Raw genomic sequence first — 19,656 nt, forward strand, 5'->3', positions numbered from 1 at the left:
ATGCTTACTTCATATACTACTATCTACAAAACTTAACTTCAAATCAATGCAAAGGGGGGCCCATTTCTTTTCACTTATTTGTAGTGCAGAGATGATCTTTGTTAATTTCCCTAAATGATAAAATATCTATTTTAAACTAACAGTCTCTAACACCAACTTCCCATGGTGGTACTGTTATTATTAAAGATCTCTCAGGAAGGAGGGGAGGAAGGGGACAGAAAAGAGAAAAATAAAACGTGGGTACTTGTTCCTTTTTCGGAACTCATAACCTGCTAAGACAGAAAATAACCAGGTTCACTTCCAGAAGCAGCTCACAGAGCCTGTGAACTAGTGTGGCTGCAGAGGATGGGACAGTGGGAACTGAGTAGCAACCTCAGATGCAGATGGGCTTGCTGGCATGTCTTTGCTCTATAAATGGATGAGTCTCAGGATGGGAATCCAGCCCACAGGGCGGCCCTCAGGGCACTATGAAGCAGGTGAGGTCCGGGTTCTAATCCTGAGACCAGGGAGGGACAGGAACTGGCCAGAGAAATAATGCAGGCAGGAGTAGAGAGCAAGTGTCTTTGGGCTGACCTCCGGGGGCGGAGGGTACAGGAGTGTGGGGGTGGGGGGGACTGTGTTCTGAGCAGCAGGCAGCATCAACACCACTTTGCACAGAGGCGTGGCAGGAGGAAATCTGTGTTGGGGGAAAATTACTTGAGCAGCTGTTGGTCGATTGAAAGGGAGCAAGGGAAGACTGGCATTGCCGAAGCTGATGGCTGCGTTCTGATGACAGGCTAATTACCCGGCGTGGAGTCTAAGCATGGCAGACTCATCAGTGTGGTGGCAGTGGCTGTGGTGCCTGTGTTCCAGCGTGGAAAGTTGCGGGAGACCTGCAGGAGAGAAGGAGACCTGAGGAGACTCCAAGCTCACAGTGCTGGCAGTTCCTGTCCTGGAGGAGGCTGGCTGCACCCCCTCCCCCCCAGTTTTCCATGGTCCCTGGGGCACCACCTTTCTTAGCCTTTCTTATCCGCCAGTTGCTCTGAGCCTGAGGCCAGGGGGGCAGAGGCATGGTGTGACCTGTTATCTGCTGCGCACAGGGGTGGGGGCAGTTCTGGCCTGAGGAACTCTATCCCTGAGGGACACAGAGCCCGCACTGTGGCTGCCGTGCTGCCCACAGCTCTTGTTTTTGCCCTGAAGAGCAGTCTGAAGGATTGCTGGCTGCTTGACCTCGGACGCCCTTCAGAGATTCGCGCAGAACCTGTGCCAAATCCTCCGTGCTTTTTAAAGGAGTTTGGCCACTTGAGGAAATGTCCTTTCTCTTTAACTTCCAGGCCTTAGACCTCCTGAAGCTGCCACTTGTGGCAGCTATGGGCTTGTGGTAACTAAGATAGTGGCAGGATGGTTCCGTGGACAAGAATCTCCTTTGGTGAGAAGGATAAGCCAGAGAGCAGACTGCAAAGTGTGGCACATACCAAGGGTAGTGACCGGCCTGTTAGGAAGGCATAAGGGCTGGGAGAAGCCCCCGGGGCTGGACCAAGGCCTGCTTGCATTTGAAGTGGTGGTGCTTACTGGCTGTGAGAGTTTGAGTTTTAGGATTTCATCATGCTTGAATTTTTTGCATTGAATAACTGTAACAGAGGTGAGGGAGATATATAGCTAAGGACCACGGACATAGGTCTTGTATGCTCAATGGCCTAAGTTCCACCCCCAGCATCCACTGTGGCTCCTTAAACATGGCTTAAACATGGCTGGTGTACATACATACATACATACATACATACATACATACATACATAGCCCTGGAGGCTCCTGGGCACTGCATTGGTAAGCTCTAGCATGGAATCATCCAGCCAACTGGTGAGTACTAACTCCTGCCCCCCCCGCCCCTGTGATAGTAATAATTACAATACCTAACATTTATTGAGTATTTTATGTTGTAAACATTGCAAAACTTACATTCCATAGCAATCCCATGAGATATCATTAATTAAACTTATTTTACAGATGAAAAAAACCAAAGAATACATTTTTCCTGTCTGGCCATCGTGGCTCCAGAGTGACCATGCAAGGCCACTGAGCCTTTTTGTTTGTTTCAAGGGTGACATATTTGGTGGTGCTCAAGGGCTGTTCATGGCTCTGTGCTCAGCAGTGACCCCTGGGGACCATGTGCTGTGCTTTGAATTCAAGCTAGGATGGGCCATAAGCAAGGCAGGCAACTTAACCTCTGTACTGTTTCTTGGTCCGTGGTATTTTTATATACAAACAAATGAGGACATCACTGCTTCATGGAGTTGACAGGCACCAATATGAATAGCATAAAGGTGCCTGATTATAGTTACCTACATGAACTGTATGAAGAGGTAATTATTATACTAGTTAGGTGGGGGGAGGGGAGGACTGAACCACAGTACAAGGGGTGAAGGTACTTGCCTTTCACACAGCCATCCTTGGTTCAATCCCCGGTGCCCCATAACCCTGAGTCCTGCTAGCAGTGATTTCTGAACACATAAGCAAGGAGTAAGCTCTGAACATTACTGGGTGTGACGCTCCCCCCCAATCCAGATTAAAAAAAAAAACAAAAACCAATTGGTCCTTGTGACCCCTACAGGGAAGCTGCTTCCCTCAGTCAGATGTGTAATGGATAGTAAAGGAACGCTTCCATGCCGTCCACCTCAGAGGTCAGGGAAAACATTCCAGAAATTCTGAGATGTCTGGTTCCACTTTTACAAGGAGAGACTGGAACGAGCAGAGAGCCCAGACTCAAGGTCAGAGCAGCACAGCTCAGCTTAGAACCTGCGTCCTCATCTGCCTTGCCTTTCGGTGGACACCGGACACCACCAACCTGCTTGAGTTACACACCCTTTGCCAAGGCCGGGGGTCATGTTCTCACCGCCCACGGCAGTGTTTCCTCACACTGGGCAGCTGAATCCAGGGAGGAAATAGGTTGTACTTGAACATCTGGGGCTGAGAGGTGGAAGGAAGGGTTGCAGAAAAAGCAATTATTAACCACACTCCCCTCTCCTGGCTGTTTGGTGTAGAGGGGTGGGGGCGCGGCGGGAGCAGTGATCCTTGTGCTTACTCGTACTTTTTGCAGTGGTTTCCATGAATATGAAACCTGCCCCTTTCCCCCTTCTCTGTGCTCCCTCTGCCAAGTAGGCTGGTTGTAAAGCATAAAGAGATCAGGCCTCTTTCCAAACTCCTCTAAAATCTTAACATCTACTGTTGATCCGTAGACTATAGCTACTTACACAAAAAGCTGTTTTTTCTCAATTCTTTTTTAAAATAAAACAAACAAACCTGAGATTGTGTTCAGATAATATAGCTATAAACAAGTAAGCTTTGTATCTGTTGCACCTTACAATATTAGCATCTACTTATTTGGCCCAGGAAGAATTTTTGGAAGGTAGGTCTGTCAACTACCTTTGTGTCTTAGATGGGAAGTGAATGAAAAGGGAATAGTTGTTTCTTATCCCACATTTCCTAGAGCTTTTGTTTGCAAAGCAAGAAAATTGGATTATGTCTGCTTCTAAGGTGCCTGACAGCTCTGAAGTATTTTAAGGGGTAGGTCTTTGGGGTACCAAACTCTGTGATGCTCAGCGTCTGGTCCTGGCTCTGTGCTCAGAAATGATGCCTAGAAGTGATCAGAGGGCCATATTCCATGTTGGGGATCCAACTGGTGAAAGTGGCAGGAGAGACAGACTCCTTAATCCCTGTAGTATCATTTTGCCCTAGCTCTGACATTTTGAACCCCCACTTGTCAGAGTAAGGAAGAGGGGAGATGAGACAGGTAGCTGTCTGTGGAGAGGAGAATGAATTTGGGGACCCTATCAGCAATACTTCAACCAAGCTTTGTTCTTTCCAGCTGGTGACCTTGAGCATAAAGCATAAACAAAAGGTCAGTTCTCTTTTCCAGCCCTCACCCCCAACATCTTAAACTCTGTTAATTCCTCAATCTTCCTGGGTAAGTTTTCTCATCTGTAAAGTGGCGACATTCATACATGCTTCAGGAGCCTTTGCTGTTCAAAGAAATAAGTGTATATTGAATAAGCATGCAGAGGACTGGTTTTCAAGTGAAATGTGTACATGAGAGTATCTGTTGCAGTCTTTGACATAAAGTAGGTGCTCAATAAAATCTGGCCCCCATCTTTCAAAACACTATGGCCTTCCCAGATCATATCAGGAAGTGTTTGATCCCAAAAAGCAGGAGCAGCCGTGTTCTAAACTCTTCCTGCAAGACATTTTCTTTGGCCTGCCATTACTTTCTTGTTCTCTTTTGTGTATGGATGGATGTGTACGGATGTTGCCACAGGCTCTAGGGTCTTGTGAAATATTCAGTTAGGCAGGGACTCATGCAAGCTTCAAGAACAGGGCCAGAGAAAAGTTTCTTTCATTTATTTAAACACCTAGATTATTTCTAGGAAAAATACCATATAGCTAAAGAGAATCATTTATCTAAAGTAAAGATGAGAACTTCTGAGAATGCTCAAGAGTGGTTTTCATGGCTTTGTCTCAGGATCCTAGAGCAGGCAAGAAGTAGCAGTGCATGGCAGCTTGTAAGAATGAGTAGGCCTCTTAGCCTGTTAAGCTCATAGATCCAGGTAAGCAAAGAAAACCCATATTTCCACTTTAGAAGAAAAAAGAAAAAGGAAAGAGAGATAATACAGTGAGTACAGCAGTTGCTTTGCATGCAGCTGAGTTCAGTTCAATCACTGGCACCGTATTTGGTCCCTCAGCCCCCACCAGGAGTAAGCCCTGCACACCACCAGGTGTGTTAAATAAAAACTCAAAGATGGAGATTGGTTTTAGGTGGTTTTTTATTAAAGAGCAAGAGCAGAGTTATTCCTAAAGGAGAAAGGAAACCAAGACTTCCTGTTGGATTTAATGTTTTTGCCTCTAAATATATGAGAAACTGTGTATCAGGGAATTGGGCTGAAGAGCACAGGTGGGTGAAGACTTGGTCTCGGTCCCCATCACAGGTTATTTCCCACCACAGTCATTCTCGGTTGGAGACGGGAAGTTTTTCAGTGACTTTTCTTGAAGCGATGAGCTAAAAGAAAACAGATGGTCTCCACTTCATACACAAATACCGTTTCCATCTTGGGAAAAGCCCTGTCAGGGCGTCTGGTCAAGTGGCAGTGGCCTGGGAATTGGGGGGTGAAAGGGGGCAAACTTGTTTTTGAGCAAATCTCTCCCCCCATCCAAGCTCGCTCTGGTGTGGGTCTGGGGCCGAGCCCCCTGTGTGGCTCTGCTCTTGGGGCTGTGTGCTGAACCTGTGTTCTGCTCTTAACTGGTTGCAGGCCCTTGTGAGTGTCCCAGAATAGCTGTGGCTACCTGAGAGCAGGCCAGTCCTTTGGGACTTGTTATTGTCCCAGATAAACAGTGTGGCGCAGGCCAGCGCAGAGTGGCTGCCTATAACCCCGGGAAGTGAGGGGCTGCTGTGACTGGGGGCGCCATCGCTCGTGCTAGTGCCTGGGGCTGGAACCCAGGCAAGCGAACTTGGCATAGGCATATATGCCTCATCAGAGGGGTTTTAGATGCCACAGGGGTTTTAGACTCTGGGATAAATATGACAGCAACTGGGAGCATTGCCTTTTAAACAGCTAAGCAAGATACAGACCTATGGGATTTGGGTCGTGCTAAGTGCAAATGTATTTGAGGAAAGAGAGAAGGATAAAGGTTTAGAAAAGGAATTTATTAAGGCAGACTTCTAGTGGAAATGGCTCTTGTACTATGGAGAAACTAGTTTGGAAATGTTGGGTGTAGAATAAGATGAGTGACATGTTTCTGGGGACACCTTTGTGTGTAGAGGGGAGTTGCCCAGAACTTATAAAATTTTCTTTAAAATGCATAAGTCTTAGGCTCTAAAGGTCAAATAAGCAAAGGTAGGAATGGCCAGATAAATATGTGTGTGTGCGTGTGTGTGCATGCACATGCGTCCATGCAGTACTACACCCAGGCTCTATTTGCTCCATGGCCTGACCACCTCCCAGGCCCTTGGAAATGGCCATATTTGGACAGTCTCCACAATGAAAGAATTTATTAGTATTCAGAAACATTTTTTTTCCTCTTTCATTCTCCAACAATTACTCTGTGATTAAGGAAGATGAGTTAAGCCTATCGAGTTCCTAGTAACGCTCTCCTGATGACAGGAGGAAGTACCCCTAGACATAGGGGTCTGCACCCCACTCTGGAAATGTGTGTCCTGCCTTCAACAGAAATGGCCAAATTGGCATCTTCATTTTCATTGGTTCCTGGATCTAATCCCGTGTCATCAATGTAGGGGGGGGGGCACCCTGAACCCACCGGCACTCCTAGAAGAGGAAAGGAGACGACTTGGGTGTCCCCCTCCTCCAATATTAGCAGCAAAGAGGGACTCGCACTGCCACCATCTGGCCTTTGTGGGTGTCCCAAGCATGGCGCGCATGTGGCGGGAGGGAAGGAAGCCGTAGAAAACTCTCTGCTTTGCTGTTCTCTTAAAATAAGCTCGGCATGAGGCGGCTCTGGGAGCAGCAGGAGTGGAGTTGCAAAAAATAGAGAGTGGTGCAGCTGCACCCTTTAGAACTTTGGGGGAAAACACATATTATTTACCAGACAATAATAGATACCAGAGAATAATAATGATTATTATAGTGTTTGGGATGACGAACGCTGTAGTCAAGGTTCCAGAATGGCTCTCATTATAATCCCGATTCCCAGTCTCTTATGAAAGCCTTGAAATCTTCCCCAAGGAGGCTGATGCTGTCCACGTTTGGCCTCTGTCCAGAGGTGATTTGAATATAAAGAAACTTATTGGAGAAAGATTTGTCTTTTTCGGGGGTGAGGGAAGTCGTGATGACATTGAAGAAGAAAAGACAGCATCATTGAATAAGCAGTTCCCACATTCTCCATTCAAAAGGATGGTGTCGCCCGGTTCGTGGAAAAGAGCGGTACACACATTTGTGTTTCCCCTTTTAAAGAATACAGAGGCCTCTTGACTGGAGGATTTGGTCACTCTTGGGCCCAAGCCCAGAGTGGGGACGGTTTCCCTCCAGCTCCAAGGCTGCTTCCTGGACGCTCTCCCTCCACTACAGCCTCCTCCCTGCATAGAGGCCCGCCTTTGTGCCTGTGGGTCTATTTGCTATTTCTGAGGTTGTTCGTTTTAATAGTGGCTCTTGGGGATATCCGTTTTTTGTATCCATTCTGGCCATTGTCTCTCATTCTCAAAAGGAAAAGAGAGAAAAAACAGAAGGTAGAAGAAAGGAAAGGATGTGTGTGTGTGTGTGTGTGTGTGTGTGTGTGTGTGTGTGTGTTGCGGGAGTGGGGGAAAGCAAGGAGGGAGTAGGGGAGACGGCAGAAGGAGAGGGAGAGGCAAAAGAAATCAAAGTGAGCTCTTTATTCCGAGAGAAATCTCCACATTTCCAAATCTGACCATGCCAAATGAAAAGGTTTCCACGGCCTTGTAATCCACCCCCTTTGCATACTTGTGGTGTTTTGCATTTTCACTTCGGTTATTTAATATACATATTAAATGCACACAGATCTGGTGATTTAATGTGATTTGGGGAACTCAGGCATTTCCTGTCGTGCACATTCAGATTCTCAGACCTTGCTCTTGGCTCATCATCAGTATCGCGACCATTGATACCAGCTCTTTGGATCGCAGGGTTTGAAGCATAGGCCGCTTCCCCACACACACACTCTCCCACCCTCCCTGTGCACATTTGGACCTCTCTCTGGGCCAGTTCATACTGCGCACACCCCCAAGCAAGTGTGCAGGTCTCTTTGCGGCATCCTTTCCATCAGCTGCAAAATGAGCAAATTGGAGTATGTAATCTCTTGGGGTCCCTTTCACCTTTCTGAGATCATGTCCCCTTAATTCTCAGATTCCTCTCCATTTGTGGGGAAGTGTCACCCTTTGTTAGTTGCATTTTACCCACTACCATGTCTGAAGCCCCCAGGAGCTGGCAGCGGGAAAATGTGGGGCTTGGGGCTTGAGAGCTGCCTGATTGCGTCGAGCCCACCCCAGCCAAGGCTACCTGAGCTCAACCAGTGTTTCTCAACGTTTTTCCTAACTGTGGTCTCTTTTAACTTTATTTATTTATTTAGGCTTCTTGGGTCACCCCTAGTGATGCTCAGGGGTTACTCCTGGCTCTGCAATTAGGAAGTACTTCTGTTGCTGCTCAGGGGACCATCTCGGATGCAGGAGGTTGAACCTGGGTCAGCCGCGTGCCAGGCAAATGCCCTCCCTGCTGTCCTATTGCTCTGTCCCTTGTGGTTTCTTTCTGACCTTGTTTCCTTCCCAGGGCCCATCTATCATACTGGTTGACCACCTAGATCCATGCTGTAGCCCCCCTCCCTTGACCTTTAGAATAGCCCTATGACCCCCTCACCCCCACCCCCTCCTCCAATTGAGAAATGCTGAGCTAGACAGACATAAGCCCAGATCTCAGGGACATTCGGGCTCAGTTGACCAACTTTTAACTAAATGGCTGCTTACTGGAAGTGTTTGGATGTCCTTGGTAGTTGTGTTTCAAACTAAGAGCTGGGGAATAAAGGAAATAAGTCGAGGAATAGAAAGGTAGAGAAAATTGGGGGGTGTGCTCCTGAAAGGACTTTTGGACACTTCTGTTTAGACCCTCTGCCCTGGATCCGGGCCCACGCTGCTGTTTGGTGTGGATCAGACCAGCTGTGATTGGGGAAGCCCCGATGACAGGCCTGCCTTCCAGCTCATGGGCCTGTCTCAAGAAATCTCCCCCCCACGGTGGTCTCCCTGGCCACATTTTGAGTGTGCGAAAATTCTTTGGGTTTTTCTCCTGGGAAGCAAAGATTCAGGGCTGTTACCTGGAGTCAGAGGGGGAGGCCCCCCCAGCAACCGTGCCTGGCTTTCAGCTCTTCGTGGGCTTCTCAGATAAACCCACGTGGGGCAAGTCTGTAGTGACACAGTGACACACAGCTGAGTGTGTGACCGGGGTTCCAAGGATGCTGGAGTTCATGGGTAGGGGTGCGGGCATCGTGCACCCTGGGCCTTAAGGCATCCCAAAGTGGGATTCTAAGCATTCCTCAAGTTTCCTCTCCTCACGCAAAGCCAGCAGGGCCGGAGCCAGCGGCACGGTGATGGACAGTCATCTCCTTAACCTGCTGAGTCGCTTTTTTTTCTGGGGACCTGTTCTGTTCGGGGCGGGTGAGGGGTGTCAGAGCTCTTCCTCGGAGTGCTCTGACTGGGGGCTGTTTCTCCCCCGTTCTGGGGCCGCGGTTGGTGGTGGTCTGGATGGTGAAATTTTGACGGGCCCCTTCTCCGCTTCTTTGCAGGAACACTCACCCCCAGGGTACCTTGCATGGAGAGAGGGCGCAGGCTCACCATGTCACGCCAGCCTGTGACGCCAGCTGGTCAGCTCACCACCCCCCTGGCGAACACTCCAGCAAACCCAGCCGCTTCCTGTCATTAAGCATCTCCGAGGAAGCGGCCCTCCCGAGGTGGCCGCCAGCCCAGAGAAGCCAGCATGTCTTGGACCCACCCAGCGGGCCTCGCCCTCCTGCTGCCACCATTGCTACTTCTCCCTGGGGACCGTGAGGACAGCGCCTCTGGACTGGACAGAGCCCCGACTTGTCCCGAGGACCAAGGGAGGGAGCCTCCCTGCCCCACCCCCGCCCCTCTGACGACGGGAAGGCCGGAAGAGGAGATGGATTAGAAGACAAAAATCCTTTTTTTTTTTTTTTTTTAAATCTTTTAAAAAACTGCTGTGGTTTTGCTGCTACCCTAAGAACGGTGATTGGCATTGTACGGTGTGGGACCTGGTACTGTCCGTTCGTTCACGTGTCGACGACGGAGCGGGGACCATTCTGGAGTCCCCACGCTTCAGACTTGTCTCTGTCCCTGCCCAGGATGCACTTTTAAAGGAAGAGTTAGAATATTTTATTGGCTGATAAACCTTTTCTTGTTATTTTTACAAAGGCCACCTTTGTCCATTTTTTTTTCTCAATGCCATATTTTCAGTGTTACACTTTTATGGCTTTTAATTTTCGATTTGACAGATGTAAGAAGCAGCATGAATAGTTTATACTGTGGTTTTTCAGAGACTGAATGCCAAGAGAACTCGGTAAATGTTTATTCTTCTCAGCTTTCTCTTTAAATTCCCCTAAATAGCGCCCCATTTGGGAACAGGGCAAGAGTGTTGAACTGAAGACCAAAATGCCCTCAAGGTGTAAAACAATCCGAGGGGGAATATTTGCTGGGCGTCACGAAAGCCTTGGATGAAATTTCAGCCCTGATGGTTTTCGGCGATGCAGGAAGTCAGTCGGGAAACGACCTCTCTATAGGCAGAGCCCTTTGGTGATAATGGGAATGGTATGGACAGACCAATGAAAACAAGAGGGAAAGTGAGAACCATGGGCTGTGATTCTGTTTCACTGTTTGCTTTCTCCTGTCATGGTTAAGAGAAATGTGCAATTCGATCCTCAATCAGTGGGTGGAGGATAACAGGGTAGATTTTCTTGTGTGCACTTGTACAGTTGTAGCTGCGAGTCGAGTCCTCTAGAGCATGTGTCCTGGCACTGAGTTGGTGAGACAGTTGTGGAGTGTCCCATCCTGATGAGTACAGAAAAAAAGAGAAAAAAAAAAGAAAAAAAAAGGAAGAAAAGGAAAAAAAAAGAGAAAAAAATTCCCCCAAAAGAAAACTTAAAAAAAAAAATTCAAATCACCTTGTGATTCAGTGTATCTGTTTACTAACTCCGATAAAGCAATTGTTCCCTCTGGAGGGGTCCAGGGCACTTGCCCAGCAAGGCCACGGAACCAGCAGCAGGAGGGGTGGGGCTGGTGGCAGGTGGGCGAGGGTGCCCAGCAGACCCCTGGATACGGTGTACATACTGTATTTCTATATTATCCTTTGTACAGAGTCACTTACCAAGTCAAGCTACTGTTTTACAGGTGCTCCTTATTTATTAGAGCCGTGAAAGCTTGGGGGACACACCTGGCGAGCGAGCTCGCTTTTTAAAAAAAAAAAGAAAAAGAAATTGGGGGGACAGGGCAAGGGAGGTGGGAGGGAGGGAAAGCTCGCAAGCCCCGGGAGAGATTTATAAAAGTGAACAAAAAAGGAAAACTTCCAGCCACAAATTGAACCCACTCCCACCCCCAAACCCTCCCCTGCAGGAAGCAGAGGCCCCACCTCTGGGGACTCCTTTCCCTGTGGGGGCTCCCAACATTCTCCTCTCCTTGACCGGTGTCAGATTCATCAAACAAAAATAAATCTCGAAGGAAAAAAAAAATGCACTTGCATGTGCTGCTCTTGTGCTTCTCATTCTTACGGGTACGGTTGTTATGTTCCTCGGTGCAGAAAGTGTTCCTTCTCTCCCCTAGGGATACATATTTTAGAATGCTAGAAGAAGTTGTGTTGTTGTTTTTTTTTTCAAATATGTGGACATACCCTTCCCCCTGCAACTTACTCTTCTTTGCAGATACCTACCCCCGTGCCTTTCTGGACCTGTTTTCCCACCTCACCTTGGAGGAACAGCTCTGAGATCTTGAGACAGTGGATCTGTCCCCACATGTTCTCCCACTCCATGTCCTGCTCTGCTCCCAGGCTTGGGTATTCAAGTCTAGTTATTTTCACTGTGTTGATAGGATGGGGGATTGGGGTGTGTATTAGGGTCATACCCAGCGGTACTCAGGGCTTTCTCCTGGCTCTGCTCAGTGATTACTCCTGGTGATTCAAACCTGGGTTGGCTATGTGCAAGGCAAGTGCCTTAATCCCTATACTATCTCTCCAGTCCTTTAGATAAATTGGAGTGTGTCAGTCTGGTACTTATTTAGTATCTGAATGAAACACCAAAGTTTCTGTGATGTGGCGGGGGGAGGAAGATCTGGAGATAGCTCGGTGCTCAGGGATACAGACAGAGCATGTGCTAGCAGGGACCTGCTCTGTATGTGTCCAGGGGACTCCCAATACTGCATCCTCAGACCCTTTGCATCAGACTCCCCATGTAGGGAGCCAAGTATCACTGGGAGGGACTCCCACACCCCCAGGTCTCTTGTGTACCTCCGGAAGACAATTCCCCCAAAATTTCCAAGATAAAAAGTACATTAACACCCAACTATCATCAGAAAAATTTAATTTTATCCTCTTGGCCACGTGGAATTAGAGGTGATGGTCACCCTCAGACACCCACACTGAGGTGACTCATCTTGTCCAACAGAAGGAACCTTCCCAGAGAAGGTTCTAGAACCTTGGGTTCTCTCTCAGGGAACCTCAGGAAGTAGAAGGGCCCAGGTGGGGGAGTTGTGCTGTGAATCCATTGAAATGGCTCAGCCCAGTAGAGGACATGGCAGAGGGCAGCACCCCGCTAGAGCTGTCTGGGACAAAGTCCCTGGTGGCATTATTCATTTGGGACTCGGCCACATGGATCTCCATCCAGGATATTGATTCTGCCTTGTTCTCTAGGCCAAGATCACCGAGCAAACATTTGGAACCTTCTGGGAACAAAAGGTCTCTTTGTTCCAACATGAAAAGATTTTGTGACCTCTCATTAAACATCAGTGTGCCTTTTCCTCTCCTCTTCCTTTCCTTAATCTTAGGGTTTCCTGAGTACAAAATCCTCTTGGGCCACCAAAATCACAGAGGAAGAAATAGAGAGCGAATGCAGGCAATTGCTACAGCAGCCGTGGAACACTGTGCCCCGGCCTTGCTGAATGTCACAGAGACCCTCAGAGGTTCTTTCTCCTGGGTCACAAACAAAGGCTGAAAAACCCTGTGCATTAAGTAACCACCAAGCATGTGTCTGCCAGTGAGTTATAGGATGGGACTCAAATCCAGAGATTTTGGCTCCAGAGTCCAGACTGTGCCTCTAACCTGGAGCAACACGATGGCTGTCATCATGGAAAGTCATTTTGGTTTTCCTGTAAGTTTGTGGCAGGGAAGCATTCCTCATTTTAAACCAAGCCAGAAGGTTGTGCATTCATGGTGACTGAGTCTAGGAACAAGCTTGAAGCCATTGCACTCTCTGACCGGGCCACAACTACCCTGTTATGAAGGGCTGTCACATAACCCAGGACTGGAACATCAAATCAGCTCCAGCGGGGAGCCTGACCTGTGGCTGATGTGAAATGGGCATAAAGGGCTGTGGTGGTCCCTTAAGGGACTCCCCAAGGCTCTTCCCTGGGGCTTGTGTCACTGAACATGTCCCCTACTTCTGAAACTTCGCAGGGTTCTGGAAAGGAAGTTGGAGCACGTTCTGACTGCATGTCCCAGGCTCACACTGCCCATACAGTATCCCGGGCCAAAGCTGAGCAGCCAGGGCAGAGGCGTGTGAGAACATGCCCACTTGTTCCCCTCATCTCCTCTTCCTCCTCCAGGTTCTTATCTTCCTTGACTAGCAGGGCCCAGGGCTCACCCTGGGACATGTCAGACCTTTAGACTACTCCTCAGTGGTTCCCGGAGGTAACTAATGCCCTGGCCCCCTCTCTCACCTTCTCCTCTCCCACGGGCTGCGTTAGGAGCTGGTTCCTGGCCCTGCACGTGGTGCTGCTCTGTCCCCCACATCTTCCCCAGGTCCCTACTAGGCAATTTCTGCAGCCCATCAAGACACAGGTGACTCCCCACTTAGCCCTATCCCAGTGTACCAGTGCTTGTCTGGCTGCTCAGCTTTCCTTGTGAGTCGGCAAAGCCTTTGAGGATGCGTGGCCTGTCACTTGCCTCAGTTCTCTAGCACCTGGAAAGCCCTCCTTATTGTCTTTGAAGACAGTAAGTTGTGCAATTCAGAGCCAAGTATTTATGTCACCTCTGATGTCCCGATCTTTCTCTGAATTGCTTTGTCCACCTGCTCTTGTTTGAGTAGACTGAGGCCACTTCTCTCCTGCTCCATCCAGGTTGTCCAGGCCTCCAAAGTCCACTCGATGGAATCCCTAAAGACCTCTCCTGCACCCTGGAAATGGGATACACAGGCTGGATTGAGGTGTTTGTCTCCTGTTAGCTAAAGACAAGTGGGGTGGTGGGGGGGAATCCTGAGAACCAGAGCAGCTATGCAGCAAATGCAGAATGATGACAGAATTTCAGTATGGGTCACCAGGGAAGGAGGCATCAGTGTCCCCTGCCAGGGAACTAAACCTACTACAGGTCTTTGGGCTTCTTCTGAGTGCAATGAGTAATACAGGCCGGCTGAGATGCAGTGGAGTTCAGAGCTATGCACCAGGCCCAGGCAACAGGTAATTCCACTGTGCTCAGAGGGCCTCAAATGAGTCCTCAGCTGTTGGGCACCGTCTCATATGGAAAGTTAGTCCTCAGTCACAGAGAGGGCTTCAGAGGTATCCTTGAAATGGTGGAGTGGGTTTCATTGACACCAGTTTTGTAACTCTTTTGTAGCTGCTTTTCACCACCCTGCCATTTGGAGCTTGCTTTACCCCATGGTGGATCCCACACACATTCACTTAATTCTTAGAATAGCCTTGAAAGGGCACCCTCCCTGGGTGAAGAAACAAAGGTGTGCAGAGAAAGGTTTTCTGCTCGGGGTGCCATAATAGAGTAGAGGCCAGCTGTGGGCTCCTGAATCCGTGCTCCCTATCAAGATATCAAAAACTTGGAGGCCAGATCCTTTTAACTTGGTGCCAAACTATGAGAGGGCAGCATTTTTGACCTTTGCATTTAGTTTGGAAAAGTAAGAAAAGAAAATAGCAGGCCAAAGAGAGTGTATAGGGGTCAAGGCACTTACCTTGCATTTGGGGTGCCCCAGTTCAATCTCTGTCACCATGTGGTCTCTTGAGCACATAACCAGGAGTAGCCCATCAGTGCTGCCAGGTGTGGCCCGAAAGACCCCTACCAAAAATAATAAGATAATAAAATAGAAACATTTTTATATGACAGCTTCTTATTCTGAGGTATTGACCACCTCACAAATGACAACGGGTGACAGACCCATAGGTAAAGTCCAAGGGAGGTGGGTTATAGGCCTATGCTAGTTGTTCAGAGAGAGGAGAAGAGAGAAGTTTGTTGGCATCTATGAGCCTATTGGTGTGATATCTGCACTCTGAGCTTTCTCCTGTGACCAGTGCAAATAGGGGGAAACTGTCTGATGAGGTAACGGTGAGCTGTGGCACTGCTGAGTCAGCTCTCCTACACCAAGAGGGTAGGGGGATGACACTGAGTTCACTGTTATTTGGAGTCTGGGTCCCTGGACTTCTGGTTGACTCACTGAACAAATGGGCAGTTTCCATTATCAGAACAGTCACTCAACCCAATTCAAGAAGTCTCACAAAATCATGTGCACTCCATATCGTTGCTGGATGACGAAGATCCTGTCCGGGAGATGAAGTCACCTGCTTAGGTCACTCGGCCACTTAATAATAGGATCAATATTTGAACCCTCAGCCCCAAAGTGCTATGTTTTTTCAGCTTCAGAAATACCATCATCAACTCAGCTCCTATATCACTTTGAGTCAGCCAGTAGAACACATGCCTGATGGTGTCATTCCAGTCCACTACAGGGCCTTGGGCATTCTAGTCCACTACCAGACCCCTTCCCTCACTCCTTCATGTTTAGGGCTGGCTCAGTCCATCTAGGAAGGAATGAACACACACATATGAAGGAAAAAATATTATTGTTGATTGTAATGGACATTTATTCAATGTACTATGCTATTGAGTTGTATCATATTTATGCTTCACAAAAACCCTTTAAGGTCAGTACTATGATTCTGCCCATTTTGAAGATGAGGAAACTGAACACAGAGAGTCTAAGTAAGTGTCAGAGTTTGGAACCATGACTGGGCAGTCTGCCACCAAGCCCACACTCCATCAGTACATTCGTATTCTGACCTTCCTCTTGTGGTTTTTGGTTTCCATATGCCTGAATCCAAGTACTTCAAGTACTTCCTGTGTGGCTGGACTTTCCCCTGTCACTTTGACTTTGGTCATCTCATCTTTAAAAGTGACTGGTGCTCAAAAGTAGGTTCCATCTCTTGAACCATAGGAAAAAGCCAGGTGTCATATCTTCTTGACCTAACAACCCCCAATAAAATCCTGGCACAAATGAGGTCTTCTTTGGGTCAGGAATATAGCTTAGCTATAGAGTGTTTGGCCTCCCTTGCATGTATGAGGCCTTGGTTTTGTTCCCTGAATTGAAAAAATGTGTGTGTGTATGTGTGTGTGTGTGTGTGTGTGTGTGTGTGTGAGAGAGAGAGAGAGAGAGAGAGAGAGAGAGAGAGTCTTCTTTGTAAAGATCAATAGCATATATTGCCTGATTTACTTGTTTCCACTAATCTGCTATCCTTAGTCAAACTGTATGGGCCTCTCAAATCTTTGCATCTTAAAACCCCCCTTTATCTCTTCCTGCTCTGGGCCCCACTCTAGAACTTCTGAACTTGACGCTATTGGGAAATTGTGATGTCTGAGTTGCAGGTGAGGACCCTCCTCAGCTATGGGCACAAGTTCAGCTCAGGGAGAGCCCAGAGGAGCAGGCTGCAGTTTTACTGGGAAGGTCCTGAGACAAAAGGAAACTCCCTAGTAGTTCCTCCTCTGGGCTTCCCTTGAAAACATGCCACATTCCATGTCAGTGTTTTGCTTTGTTTGGTGGGTGGGTTTGGGGGTCACATCCAGTGGTGCTCCAGGATTATCCCTGGCTCTGCGCTCTGGAATCACTCTTGGTGGGCTCAGGGCACTCTATGGGGTGCTGGGGATTAAACCTGGGTTGGCTGCATGCCAAGCAAGTGCCCTACCTACTGTACTATCTCTCCAACCCACCATGTCAATGTTGTACAGAAGATTGTGTCGCTGGTATTGGAAATACTTAAATACTTTCTTATTTGGGGATGGGGCCCTCACCCAGTAGTACTCAGGGGTTGCTACTAGTACTGCTTAAACAGATCGTGCAGTGCCTAGGGATCAAGCCCAGGGCTCCTGCACGCAGAGCATCTGCTTGAACCTTTTGAGTCATCTCTCTGGCCCAGTTAATCATCTCTCTGGCCCAGTGAACACTTATGTTTATGAAAACATTGGTATGTGAGTGTGTGAATGAGCTTAGAAGGCATGTCCTTTGAACTTGGAAGGAAGAAGGAAGTGCTGCAGCAGACTTATCCAGAACCTTTAAGACTATGTGGGTTTGGTTTTGTTTTCTTCTTTCTAGGTTTATTTAAACAAAAGAGAAAGAGGATCACCAAATAAAAACAATAAAAACAGTTCCAGGTAGAAGGAAAGGAGCTAGCTTTGTAACACAACAGCACCCAAGAAAGATCCTTTTGATTTGACACTTCCCAGGCTCCCAAGCCCCATCTGTACCCAGACCTCCCTTTCTGGCTCTACCCAGGGGCTCACAGTATCTCTGTCACATATGGGAGCTGGATTGGGCCTCAGGACCCAAGGCCAAGCATGCAAGAAGATACTTTTATACTTATTGATCCTTTAAAAAAAGACTTTCGTGAAACTTTAATTCAGATTTTTTTTTTTTAGCTTTTTAGCCTAACTGCTACACATTTTATCCCTGTTCTTTGTGAAATGCTAATCCAGCATGGGGTTTTCACTTTCCGGGTGTAACTTTTCAGAAATTGTATATCTGCATAGCAACCCAGCAAGGGCCGCCTATGTCAGGGTATCACATGTCAGAAAGATGAAAAGGACTCCAATCTAAGCTCTCCACAAACTTGGCCCTCCCATCCTGGGGCAGGGAGCTCCTTGGCCTTCATATAAATGGCAGGCGAGTGGTTTCAGGGCCAGAGAGGTGCAAACTTTTATCTTGTTGATGACAGAAAACGACACATGACCTCAGCTCTGCTCAGTGGGACGATCAAACCTGAAACAAAGGCCGTATTTTTCTCTGCTCTCGTCCCTGCTGTCAGCTTCCAAGTGCAACCTGAGCCTGGATTCCGAACCCAGTGTCCAGATTAGAGATTGTTGACTCAGATTTAGTGGTGAAATGTGAGCCCGACTCTGTTGATGGCAGCCCTTGAAGGAGCAAGTTTACTTAAGCCAAGAGAGAGATCGCATGTCAGACAGAGCCTGGCTTTTCTTTATCACAAACTTCCTGATCTGCCTCTGTTTTAATAGTTTCCACCAGCACCAACCACCAGCACCACTACCACTAAAGGAGACACACAAGAGAGAATGGGAGATTGGCGGGGAGGGGTGGGGGTGGTGAGTGAGGAGGAGAAAGAGAGAGAGAGAGACAGACAGACAGACAGACAGAGTGTATCCTCCATTCCATTTCTGTATTGTCATAAATCAGGAAATTAACAAGTACGTAGCTGGCCTTTGCCACGAAGACAATGCTCTTTTTGTGTGTCTTTCCACCGGCCAGCACTTAACATCATCAGTAGAGAGATGCACTCAGAAAGGATGGAAACCAGGGATTTGATCTCAACCTTGGAAGGCTCCTTCCTAATCCTCAGGCACGTGACTTTTATGAGGCTCCGATGTGGCTTCAAACCTCGCTTTTTGGGTCTGAAGACAGACCATTAAGAGAAAACATTACATGGCTTTCTCTGCACAACCCCCCCCCCCCTCCGTTTTAACTCTGGCACCCTCCCCGCTTTTCCTTGGCTTCTGATTTCATCCCTCTTTTAGATTCTCTGTGCCTTCAGTAATTTATGTGCAAGCTATTTTCCCAACCTTCAAATGTTTTTCCATTTGGCAAACCATGTCCCGAAGCTTCCACACAATGTAACAGTAGAGTTCATTTATGCTAGAGAACATACGCTTGGTTAATGGAAAAGTCAAGTGAGCCAACATTGGTGACCCCAAGTGCCTGTGCCTGAGCCACGGAGAGGCAGCACATCCCTGGGGCTGCAAGGGTCACCTCTGGGGATTCAGTGAGGGCTGTGCTGGGGGAGAGTGTCTTTCTCAGTTCCACAGATGCTTGGCTTCCATCTTCCTTGTCTCCAAAAGGGAAAGAATCCCTTCCAAGCCCCTTTCTCATCTAGTTTTTGGAAGCTTTCAGGGCACCATATGGCGAATCACTTCCCGATTCTCCTGATGGTTTTTACGTGAGCAGCTATAAAGTGGATGGTTTCCTTCAGGTCTGAGCTCCCTCTGGTACCTGCTGTGCGTTGGCGGAAAACGTCGCTAATGAGGTTAGTTAGCCCTCTGCTGTTTTTGATGGGAAGGAAAACCCAACACCCATCCACCCCCCACCCCCTTCTCTTCCCCTCTCCGAGTTTGTGGGAGTGTGAGACCTACACTTTGAGAAATGGAAACTGGAGTAGGGTGTGGGTGAGGGTGGGACCTGTCATCAAAACCTTTCCAGTGTGTCATTAGGAGAAAGCTTTGCCCCTGTGGCTATTTCATCCCATAAACAAGAACTCAGGGACAGAGACAGAAATGGGGTCTTGGGCTTCTGTCCCGAGGTCACCGTCACTGCCTTCTCTCCCAGGGATCTTGATCAACTGATGGGGCATCCCCATGGTGGCCAGACATGCAGCCAGAGTCCCTCACTGGGCCTCTCTAAAACTGTATTTTGGCTTCTGAAATACGAACTCTATTTATTAAGCAACTGGCACCTTTTTAAATAGTCGCAACATGTGCTACCAGCTCCCAACATTGTACTGTTTTCAGAGCTGGCTCCTAAAGCTCTCTCTCAACTCCTGACCCCAACTGCTGATTTAATAAACAAATCAAAGGCCCAGTGCCCTTCTGAGGAGAAGACAAGAGGCCCATCTTGCTAAGGGGCTGACTGGGTGCAGATAGCATTTCCCGCATGCTCTGCCCCTCCTGAGTCCTGCAG

At 48.1% G+C, this 19,656-nt stretch overlaps 1 protein-coding gene across 2 annotated transcripts in view; it reads left to right on the forward strand.

Moving 5' to 3' along the window:
• SOBP (sine oculis binding protein homolog) overlaps positions 1-11,233 on the forward strand; it is a 172,580-nt gene extending 161,347 nt beyond the window's left edge. For both annotated transcript variants that reach the window (XM_055134284.1, XM_055134285.1), the window contains one exon: positions 9,271-11,233. The gene's annotated coding sequence lies outside the window, so the exon portion shown is untranslated. The remainder of the gene's footprint in view (positions 1-9,270) is intronic.
• The last annotated feature ends 8,423 nt before the right edge of the window (positions 11,234-19,656 follow it).

The sequence above is a fragment of the Sorex araneus genome, chromosome 4 (genome assembly GCF_027595985.1).
Source record: "Sorex araneus isolate mSorAra2 chromosome 4, mSorAra2.pri, whole genome shotgun sequence".
Lineage (NCBI taxonomy): Eukaryota > Metazoa > Chordata > Mammalia > Eulipotyphla > Soricidae > Sorex > Sorex araneus.